Source organism: Euleptes europaea, chromosome 1 (assembly GCF_029931775.1).
Source record: "Euleptes europaea isolate rEulEur1 chromosome 1, rEulEur1.hap1, whole genome shotgun sequence".
Taxonomy (NCBI): domain Eukaryota; kingdom Metazoa; phylum Chordata; class Lepidosauria; order Squamata; family Sphaerodactylidae; genus Euleptes; species Euleptes europaea.
The window spans coordinates 38708064-38717456 of NC_079312.1; the positions used below are offsets into that span (position 1 = coordinate 38708064).

The 9393-nt window shown below is 43.4% G+C and overlaps 1 non-coding gene across 1 annotated transcript; it reads right to left on the reverse strand.

The window, feature by feature from the left end:
- Window positions 1-6850: 6850 nt before the first annotated feature.
- On the reverse strand, window positions 6851-6922 carry TRNAA-GGC (transfer RNA alanine (anticodon GGC)). The gene has a single exon. It is a non-coding gene; the product is annotated as a tRNA-Ala (tRNA).
- Window positions 6923-9393: the final 2471 nt, after the last annotated feature.

Consider the following 9393-nt stretch of genomic DNA (forward strand, 5'->3'; position numbering starts at 1 on the left):
CGAGAGAGAGGGAAAGTTTTCTTTGTCTTATGGTCTAGACAGGGGGTGAGTCTCTATGGTTTCTTGCCCCAAGGAGCTACCCTGATTGAAGTAAATCTACTCCATGCTTTTGTCCTAAGAAAACAAATCAGAAAAGACAGGTGTAATAGAAGGAAGGCAAATAAACAATTTGTCTGCAAATGCACTCAGTGAGTAATGAAATATAGAGTTGCCTCCCTGTGTGGATGGATGCAGTTTGATTCCAGTGCATGGCTCATCTCGGATGAATTTATAAATGTGTATACGTAGTGCAGAACTTCCACCACGTGTAGCCTCAGTAAAGCAGAATGCTTACATTCCTGTTGTTAAATGATGCAACGTCCAGGTGGGTATTTAATGGGCCATAGCAAATCTGGTATGACACTGCCGACACCATAAATAATTCCCTTAAACAGATAGAACAGACCCCCTTTTTATAAAAAGCTGTTACCAGCTTTGTTCATATGGCAGCCATATTTTCGAGGAGTATTTTTTTGTGTGTGTGTTTGCCAAAGACATACACATGTGACTAACTTGCTGGGTTTGATTAACAAACAAAAAAAGGCTGGATGTAGACTAGAGCAAAAAGTCTGGATGCTACACAGAATGGTTTATTTTTAAGAGCACAAGACCAGTGTAACTGGGTCAGCCCTACATTCTTCTAGGCTGGTATTCTGTTTCCTCCAGCCCAGCACTTCTGAAAGCTGCCAAACAGGGAATAAAGGCCTTTGTCCTTCAGCCTCTAAGATATACCAGACCTATACATAGACATTTTGTTTATCTGTCGTGTCAGATAGGTACTGATAGACCTTCACAATCTGTTCTTAAAGCCATCTGATTGCCCTCTGGGAAGATATGGCAGACAGGGAGCTTTTGGGAGCAGAGAGTAGGGGAGATAGCATTTGGGATGACATGACATAACTTCTTGATGAGTGATGGCTAAGCTTGCCAATTGCCCGGTGAGGGTGGGCAAAAGCCCTCTAATCCACTGGGCTGCCCCTCACCTGGTCAGCGGGCAAAAGAGGGCCAGGCGGAGAGGGAGGAGCACGACACGGCGATGTTACTTCCGGACCCTCTAGCAATCTCCGCTAAAACTCTATGGAAATGCCCCTGCAAAGGTCCCGCCGGTGGAACAGAGGAACCTGGCAACCCTAGTGATGGCACAGCATCATGTGACACTCTAGGAATTCCCCAATGGTAAAAGCCATGGAGATTTGGGGAATTCCTAGAGTGTTTTGTGACACTGTGATGTGACTTCTGGGTGCTGGAAGTGACATCACAGCATTGCACAATGGTGTCCCCTATTTTGCTCCTGCTGCTCCATTGAACGAGGGCAGTGGTGGGCAACATGGCAAGACTACCATCTAAGCTTATGGCCATCAGTACATTTTAGTATCATTTTAGTACAGAAGCAAAGTCTTCCTGTTGCCATGAATGTACCACTACTCTATTTTTCCTTCCTGATCTTTAAACATGTGCATAACATGAAACTTGAAAGTAGGCTACTGTCTGCATATGAAACTCCCAGCCAGATATCCACAGGAGCCAGAATTGTATGCACAAGTGGAACTGCTAGATGTGAGGGCTAGCCAACAACAAAATCTTCTTTCCATAAATACTGACAAGCATACCCCATGTGACCTAAAAAAAACAGGAGTTGAGTGGTACCTTAAAGACTAACAGCACATTCCTGAGAGGAATGCGGGTGCGGGGCTTAAGAGGCAACCCAGCAGCATTGCCTCCTAAGGAGGTTTCGGACCGGCCAAAACCTTTGTGACTCAGTTTATTCTCAGGCATCCTGGCCATTCAGGGCATCTTTTGTAGAATATATATTGTTCTTCACAACAAGACTTTTTTGTGACCTTAGGTCTGTTTTTCCAACAAAGAAGAAATCAGTGAAGAAGTGCATTGGAGTGGAACACAGTTGATCTTCTGTGAGCATAAAACAACAACAACACCACTTGGGAACATGGCTGATTACAAACATCATGTAAATAGTTGTTTTCTGTGCACATCATGCTGTCTACATGTGTCTGCCCTTGAAGACAAATTTAGAAACTCCAGCTAGTGCAGAATGCCATAGCTCAATTATTATCAGCCAGATCGAGAGTGGGGTGGTGGTGGCAGCCTTGGCTGGCTCATGGGCCGGATAAGAGCTCTCAAGGGGCCAGATCTGGACCACAGGCCTTATATTTGACACCCCTGCTAAAGATAGGGTTGCCAGATCCCTTTTTGCCACCGGCGGGAGGTTTGTGGGGCGGCGCCTGAGGAGGGTGGGGTTTGGGGAGGAAGGGGTGGGACTTCAATGCCATAAAGTTCAATTGCCAAAGTGGCTATTTTCTCCAGGTGAACTGATCTCTGTTGGCTGGAGATCAGTTGTAATAGCAGGAGATCTCCAGCTACTACCTGGAGGTTGGCAACCCTAGCTATAGATGATGTCTATTTAGATTTGCCAACACCAGGTATGGAAATTCCTGGAGCTTTGAAGGGTGGAGCCTGGGGAGGGTGGGGTATACAGTTCACCCTCTAAAGCAGCCATTTTCTCCAAGGAAACTGATCTCTGCAGTGTGGAGATCAGTTGTAATTCTGGGAGATCTCCAGGCCTCGTTTGGAGGTTGGCAACCATAGCCTATTCTGTAGTGATGGAAACTTACTCAGTGAGAAGGTAATTATTAGAAACTATCTTATGGACAGAAACGTTTGAAAATGCCAATCCTAAATACTTTTGAAATCAGGGTTATTTCCAAACAGTGTGTTTAGGATCATGGTGCCATTGGCTTCATAAAATAGTCTCTGTGTGTTGACCCTATTTGCTTTCTATCTGGCATTGCAAAACCATGAAATTAAAGTCCATCACCCTGACTGTTTTCTTAAAAGGCTTTTGTTGAAAGACTTCTCTGCAAAGACTTCTGAAAACGAGTGTACACTCCATTGACATGTTGGCACTTATTCATATTGTTGTTGGCACTTGGAGAGAAAGCTTTAGGAAGCCTGCCTCTCCTTTATGAAAGCTGTGTTGACTTTCCTCTTCCAAATCATGTTTACTTATTGACTAATACTGTAATCCCATTCTTTACTGTAGTTCTTTCACTAACTGAATTTACCCATTGAATCCTTTCAAGCAAAACCTTTATAGTGACACACCAGTTATAAAAACACACCGGTTGTTTGGTTAGTGTAGAACCTTCCAATGAAGGACTGAACCAATCCAACAATAAGGGTCCTCAGTTTTTAAGAACATAAGAACATAAGAAGAGACCCTGCTGGATCAGACCAAGGCCTATCAAGTCCAGCAGTCTGTTCACACAGTGGCCAACCAGGTGCCTCTAGGAAGCCACAAACAAGACGACTGCAGCAGCACCATCCTGCCTGTGTTCCACCGCACCCAAAATAATAGTAGGCATGCTCCTCTGATACTAGAGAGAATAAGTATGCAGCATGACTAGTATCCATTCTAACTAATAGCCATGAATACTCCTTTCCTCCATGAATATGTCCACTCCCCTCTTAAAGCCCTCCAAGCTGGCAGCTTTTGATAGCCTGCCTAGGCCATATCTGTATTATGAAAATATAAGTGGGCCTTTTTTTTATCATGTTGTTCCTCACAATGAACCTTGATAATTACAGTTCTGAGAGGAGGTTAGGGATCTCAGACAGAATTTTTACCACCTTCACTATACTATAGTTCCACAGACTGTTGAAGAAACCAAGACAAATATGAGAATATCTGGGAACATTAATATGGACATTCTCAGATGCTTTAAGTAACTTGTTTTTCAAGGAGACTGAAGAAATTCATGGAAAATAGGCTTATCAATGCCTATTGGTGGTGGAAAGTACCATCAAGTTGCAGCTGAATTATGGTGACCCCATAAAGTTTTCAAAGCAAGAGACAAACAGAGGTGGTTTGCCATTGCCTGCCTCTGTGTAGTGTCCCTGAACTTTCTTGGTGGTCTCTGATCCAAGTACTGATCGTTTCTGAGATCTGATGAGACTGGGCTAGCCTAGGCCATCCAGGTTAGGGTATGAATGGCTATTAAGGTAAAGGTCCTCTGTGCAAGCTCCGGGTCATTCTTGACCCATGGGGTGATGTCACATCCCGACATTTTCTAGGTAGACTTTGTTTACGGGGTAGTTTGCCAGTGCCTTCCCCACTCATCTTCCCTTTACCCCCAGCAAGCTGGGTACTCATTTTACTGACCTCGGAAGGATGGAAGGCTGAGTCAACCTTGAGCCGGCTACCTGAAACCAACTTCCGTTGGGATCGAACTCAGGTCGTGAGCAGAGCTTGGGACTGCAGTACTGCAGCTTACCACTCTGCGCCACGGGGCTCTTATCATGAATGGCTATTAGTCATGATTAAATGGACCCTCCATGTTCAGAGTCAATAACCAGTGCTAGAGAGTGTGTGTGTCAACAATTTGAGGAGGGTATCTGCTTGTAGGCCTTTCAAGGGAAATCTGGTTCGAATGCTATACTAAAGGAATTGTTGGCCTCATCCAGCAAGGCTGCTATGTTCCAGTTGCAACAGGCACAAGGCACTTCATTAAGGTATGTACTGTATTTATTATATATTTACTGTTGCCCAGTCTGAGCATTCAGTTTTGTACAAGTACACTTTCATTTTTTGCCATTAAGTCACAACTGACTTATGGTGACCCCGTAGGGTTTTCAAGGCAAGAGACATTCAGAGGTGGGTTGCCATTGCCTGCCTCTACACAACAACCCTGGTATTCCTTGGAGGTCTCCCATTGAAATACTAGCCAGGGCTGAGAGTGTGTGACTGGCCCAAGGTCACCCAGCAACCTTCTATGGCACAAGTGGGGATTTGAACCTAGGTTTCCCAGGTCCTAGACCGATACCTTAACCACTACACCACACTGGCTCTACATGTAAACCACTAACAACAAAAGCACCCATTAAAGTTCAGCTTTGGTTTTCAATGAGAGTCAAAAGAAAAGCATTTTAAAACACCCCTGAAGGATGCTCTCAGCTGGTTTAAGGAGAATTTTATGGTCCTTCTGCTTTGCAGAAAGTATGTTAGAGAAATAGGCTCAGTGTGGTTTTCTCCCTGATCTACTCATTTGCCACAAGCAGACATTTTTCTTTCTTTTTAACACGGCAAGTATTTGAATATTGTATTCCCTGCCTACATACTGAAGTGGTACAATCCCAGGAGGATTATACCATGTTCTTATTCTGAACATTTGAACTGTACCATGTTCTTATTCTGAACATTGGAACATTTGTTTAAAAAAAAAACCTGTGCACATTGATAGTCTAATCACGTGATTGCCTTTAGTAGATCTGACAGCAATGGCATAGAGGTGAAGAGGTAGGCAAAGCCAAGCTTTTAAATCATTTGTGTTGTCAAGTGTAATGCACTTTGTGTGAACGCACTCTGGACTGATGGGTGATGGAACCAATGATGTGTTAATGGTGCTGGAAGCAATGGAAAGTGATAAAGGGAATTTAGCAACTGTTATATGGGCAAAGAGAAAGCAAGCGAAACCATAATTGAAGGGAAATTTCCACAGCGTCCCTGTATTATGGGGGTGGGAATGAGGTCATGTTCCAGGGCTCCACTAAAAATTATTAATCCTACAAACCCCTTCAGCAAACTTAATCTGGCCCAATTATTACTCCTGCTGACATCAGCCAAGTCAATACTACACTCACCCCGCTGCTGACCTAGTTTTCCTTTGTTATAAGTATGCAGTGAGAGGCATTTGTTGGCTATCAAAAGCTACCCTTCCTAGAAAATCAAATCAGAGGCCAAATGTTAATAGCAAAACCACAGCGTGATACCCTACTATGTGCAGCTGTATGACCTAATGCAGAATCTATTACAAATGTTTCTATACTGTCATGAAATTGTGACCTCCCTTCTAACCTTCTAGGACTAGAGCTGTTAAAATTTCTGGCATTAGTTAAGTGAGTCAGTGGTTACTTATAGTATTCCGGAATCACTGATGTCAGCGGGAGCTCACTGGGCCGATTCTTTTGAACCACCTCAAGGATGGTGAATTTCTTGGCCTGTGTACAAAATCAGAATTTCTTAAATATTTGCATATCCAGGCAAGCAACAAAATGTATCGCTCAGTACTCCATGCAGATGCTCATTCCACACTATACAAGTAATCAGGATAGCATGGTCAAGTCTAGACACTTTGTATGACCTAGCTATTGTCTACATTTTATCCCACCCTTTCCCCAAAGAGCTCAAAACAGCATGCAAAATTATTTGTTTCTCCATGCTATCGCTATCAGGTAGATTTAGCAGAGCGAAACTGGCTTACTGGGGTGGACATTTGAATGCAGGTCTCCCCATTTCCACCATGACACGTTAACTGCTACACCACACTGGTTGTAATTCTTTATTTGACCTAACCCAGTTTTGAGGTTCGCATGGGTTTTTTTAAATGCAGAGTAAGAAACTGTCCATATCCAAAGGAACAAGGAAAATTAAGCATCATAGAGAATATTGGAAGCAGGGGAAAGCAGCTGTTCTAGTTAACCAAGGCCTCAAAGAAAGACTAGATTGTTAAAACATCTCAGTTTCTACTTTCTCAAGATGCTAAAATGGACTGGAAATCCAGCTTACCATAACCAGAGTGCTAAGCAGCCAATGCTGCAAAATCTGGCTTTTGTGCTGATGCCAGGGAATCTCAGTGAGGACCTGGTAATGTACACTCTTGAACACACATGGAGGTGCCTTCTACTGAATCAGACCCTTGGTCCATCAAAGTCAGTATTTACTTAGACCGGCAGCGGTTCTCCAAGGTCTCAGACAGAGGTCTTTCACATCACCTGCTTGCCTAGTCCCTTTAACTGGAGATGCCAGGGATTGAACCTGGGATCTTCTGCATGCCAAGCAGATGCTCTACCACTGAGCCACACCCCCTCCCCTTCACCCTAGTGTTTTTTTCCATCTCCCAGCTACAATCAAACATCTGTGATGCCAATTCTGGAATCAAACTAGAAAGGAGATACAAGGTGGCCTTGAAAGCTGTTAACCTTTCTATAAAAATAACAGTGAAAGATTTTCATTGTTATACATAGTAGAGGTGATGTTCAGCTAACTCAAGCTGACGGATGTTTCCTGCATGATTAAAACAAGAGCCACCGTCTGTTTGGTTTAAATTCAGTAATGAGATGGTTTATGGCGTCTTGTTGGCTTTTTCACTTCGAGTGTTGGAGTGGCTTAGTCATCCCTCTTAGGACAGAACACGGGTGAATGTATTGCTCTCCTTTCAGAGGACAACAATGGATGATGGCTCATTGCTAATCACTGATTTCTTGACTCTCCGCCGCTACTTTTATTGGGAGTTAGCGCACTTCTCCACGGGGTAAAGAAGAAGGAACAATGGGAGGGGCAAGAAACAGTCAAAGCAGCTGAGATCTGTCTGACCCACCACTAGGGTTGCCAGGTCCCTCTTCACCACCAGTGGGAGGTTTTTGGGGTGGAGCCTGAGGAGGGTGGGGATTGGGGAGGGGAGGGACTTCAATGCCATTGAGTCCAATTGCCAAAGCAGCCATTTTCTCCAGGTGAACTGATCTCTATCGGCTGGAGATCAGTTGTAATAATGGGAGATCTCCAGCTACTACCTGGAGGTTGGCAATCCTACCCACCTCCGAAAATAATGCTTAAGATATGCATTAATAGGAAAACGTTGTTTGGTGGTAGTTACACCTCCAAGTAGCAAATAATTTCATTCCAGGCACCCTTGGGGCCTCAGTTGTAGGCAGTAGATTGGTCTACCCATCTGCCATCCTGTCGGACTTCTGATGGTTGGATCAGAGAGATGGCACAAAGGACAGAAGGTTTGTTCAGCCATCCATCTATCAGGAAAAGAATTTCAGAGGATCCAAATTTAGTCCATTTGCTAACGTCTATGGTATGGAGAGGTTCACTTTGGAAAACCACCAAAAAGCTGTTCCGTTTTCTGTTCTGGCTCAAGTCAACTGGTGGAAAGCACAAGACCACACAAAGAGTCCAGCCATCAGAGAAGGGAAATCTGTTGTGTGCTCAGGTCGTGGCCATCACTTGGCACACACAGTCCATAAGCACAGTCAAGTGTCTTGTGAATAATGGACAGGGGGCAATCCGTTGTCTGCCACTTGGCACATTGTAAATTGCTATGTAAATATGCATGGCTATTACCTTCCTATTCATTTCAGAAAGATACACTTAACTATACAGAGAGCAGCAGCAACCAGAAAATAGAGAGTTTGTTGATATACAAACTCACTGTCTCTATGCAGACTTTGCAATGTTGGAGACACAAAGAATATTTTGGTTACATCAAGTTACTAGGCTACTATAAAAACTAACAGGAGGTTTAATGAACAATAATGTCTCCTTAAAGTGGGACAGTACTATTTGGATTTACAACTTTTCTAGTTCAGTCCTGGAAAGGTATTTTGATTTTGTTACCTCTGTTACTGATTTTCTTTGTGCTCCAGGATGATGATGTAGAATTACCACTTTACTGATTTCATAATCTGGATTTGTTTGTAACTCACCCTGAGAACCTTCTAAGCAAGGGACAAGTTTAGTAGTGTGTAGTGGTTAAGAGCGGGTTTGATTCTCCACTCCTTCACATGAAGCCTGCTGGGTGACCTTGGGCCAGTCACAGTTCTCTCCGAACTCTCTCAGCCCCACCTACCTCACAAGGTGTCTGTTGTAGGGAGAGGAAGGGAAGGTGATTGTAAGCTGGTTCGAGACTCCTTAAAGGTAGAGAAAATCGGGATATAAAAACCTACTCTTTTTTTCCTTCATTTTTTTTCATAGCAATAGCTAGTAGCTATCCACTCATATGGCCAGAGGTCAGTGAGAAAACACATGCCTTGCATATCAAAGGTCCCAAGTTCATTTACTGGTATTTTCAGTGAAAAAGATCTTTGGGAGCAGAGCTGAGGGAAGACCTGTCCCTCAGGCCATAGAGAACCACTGCCCACAGTGCTGACCTAGATAAACCAGTAGTCTGATTTATATAAGGCAGCTTCATATGGAACAACCCCTTGACTGTTTTGATTACTCTTTTCAGTCACTTTCCCAGTGTTATGATATCCTGTATGGTATGGTCAACTAGAACTGTACATAGTATTCCAAATACAGTTACAACCTATATGTACAGAAAGACAGAATGCGACTGAAAACTTTTCTTTTCAGTTCTACTAATTCTCAGTATTGAGTTTGCCTTTATCATTCAGTACTACAATGAGTCGACATTTTGAGAGACTTGTCTACCGTGACCCCTTTATCTTTTCCCTGAATAATTCAGTCTAGTTATACTCCATCAGCCCTCATATAAAGTAGGGGGGAAACCAGTGTGGGCCACTTTGCAATTATTTACATTGAATTTCATTTTG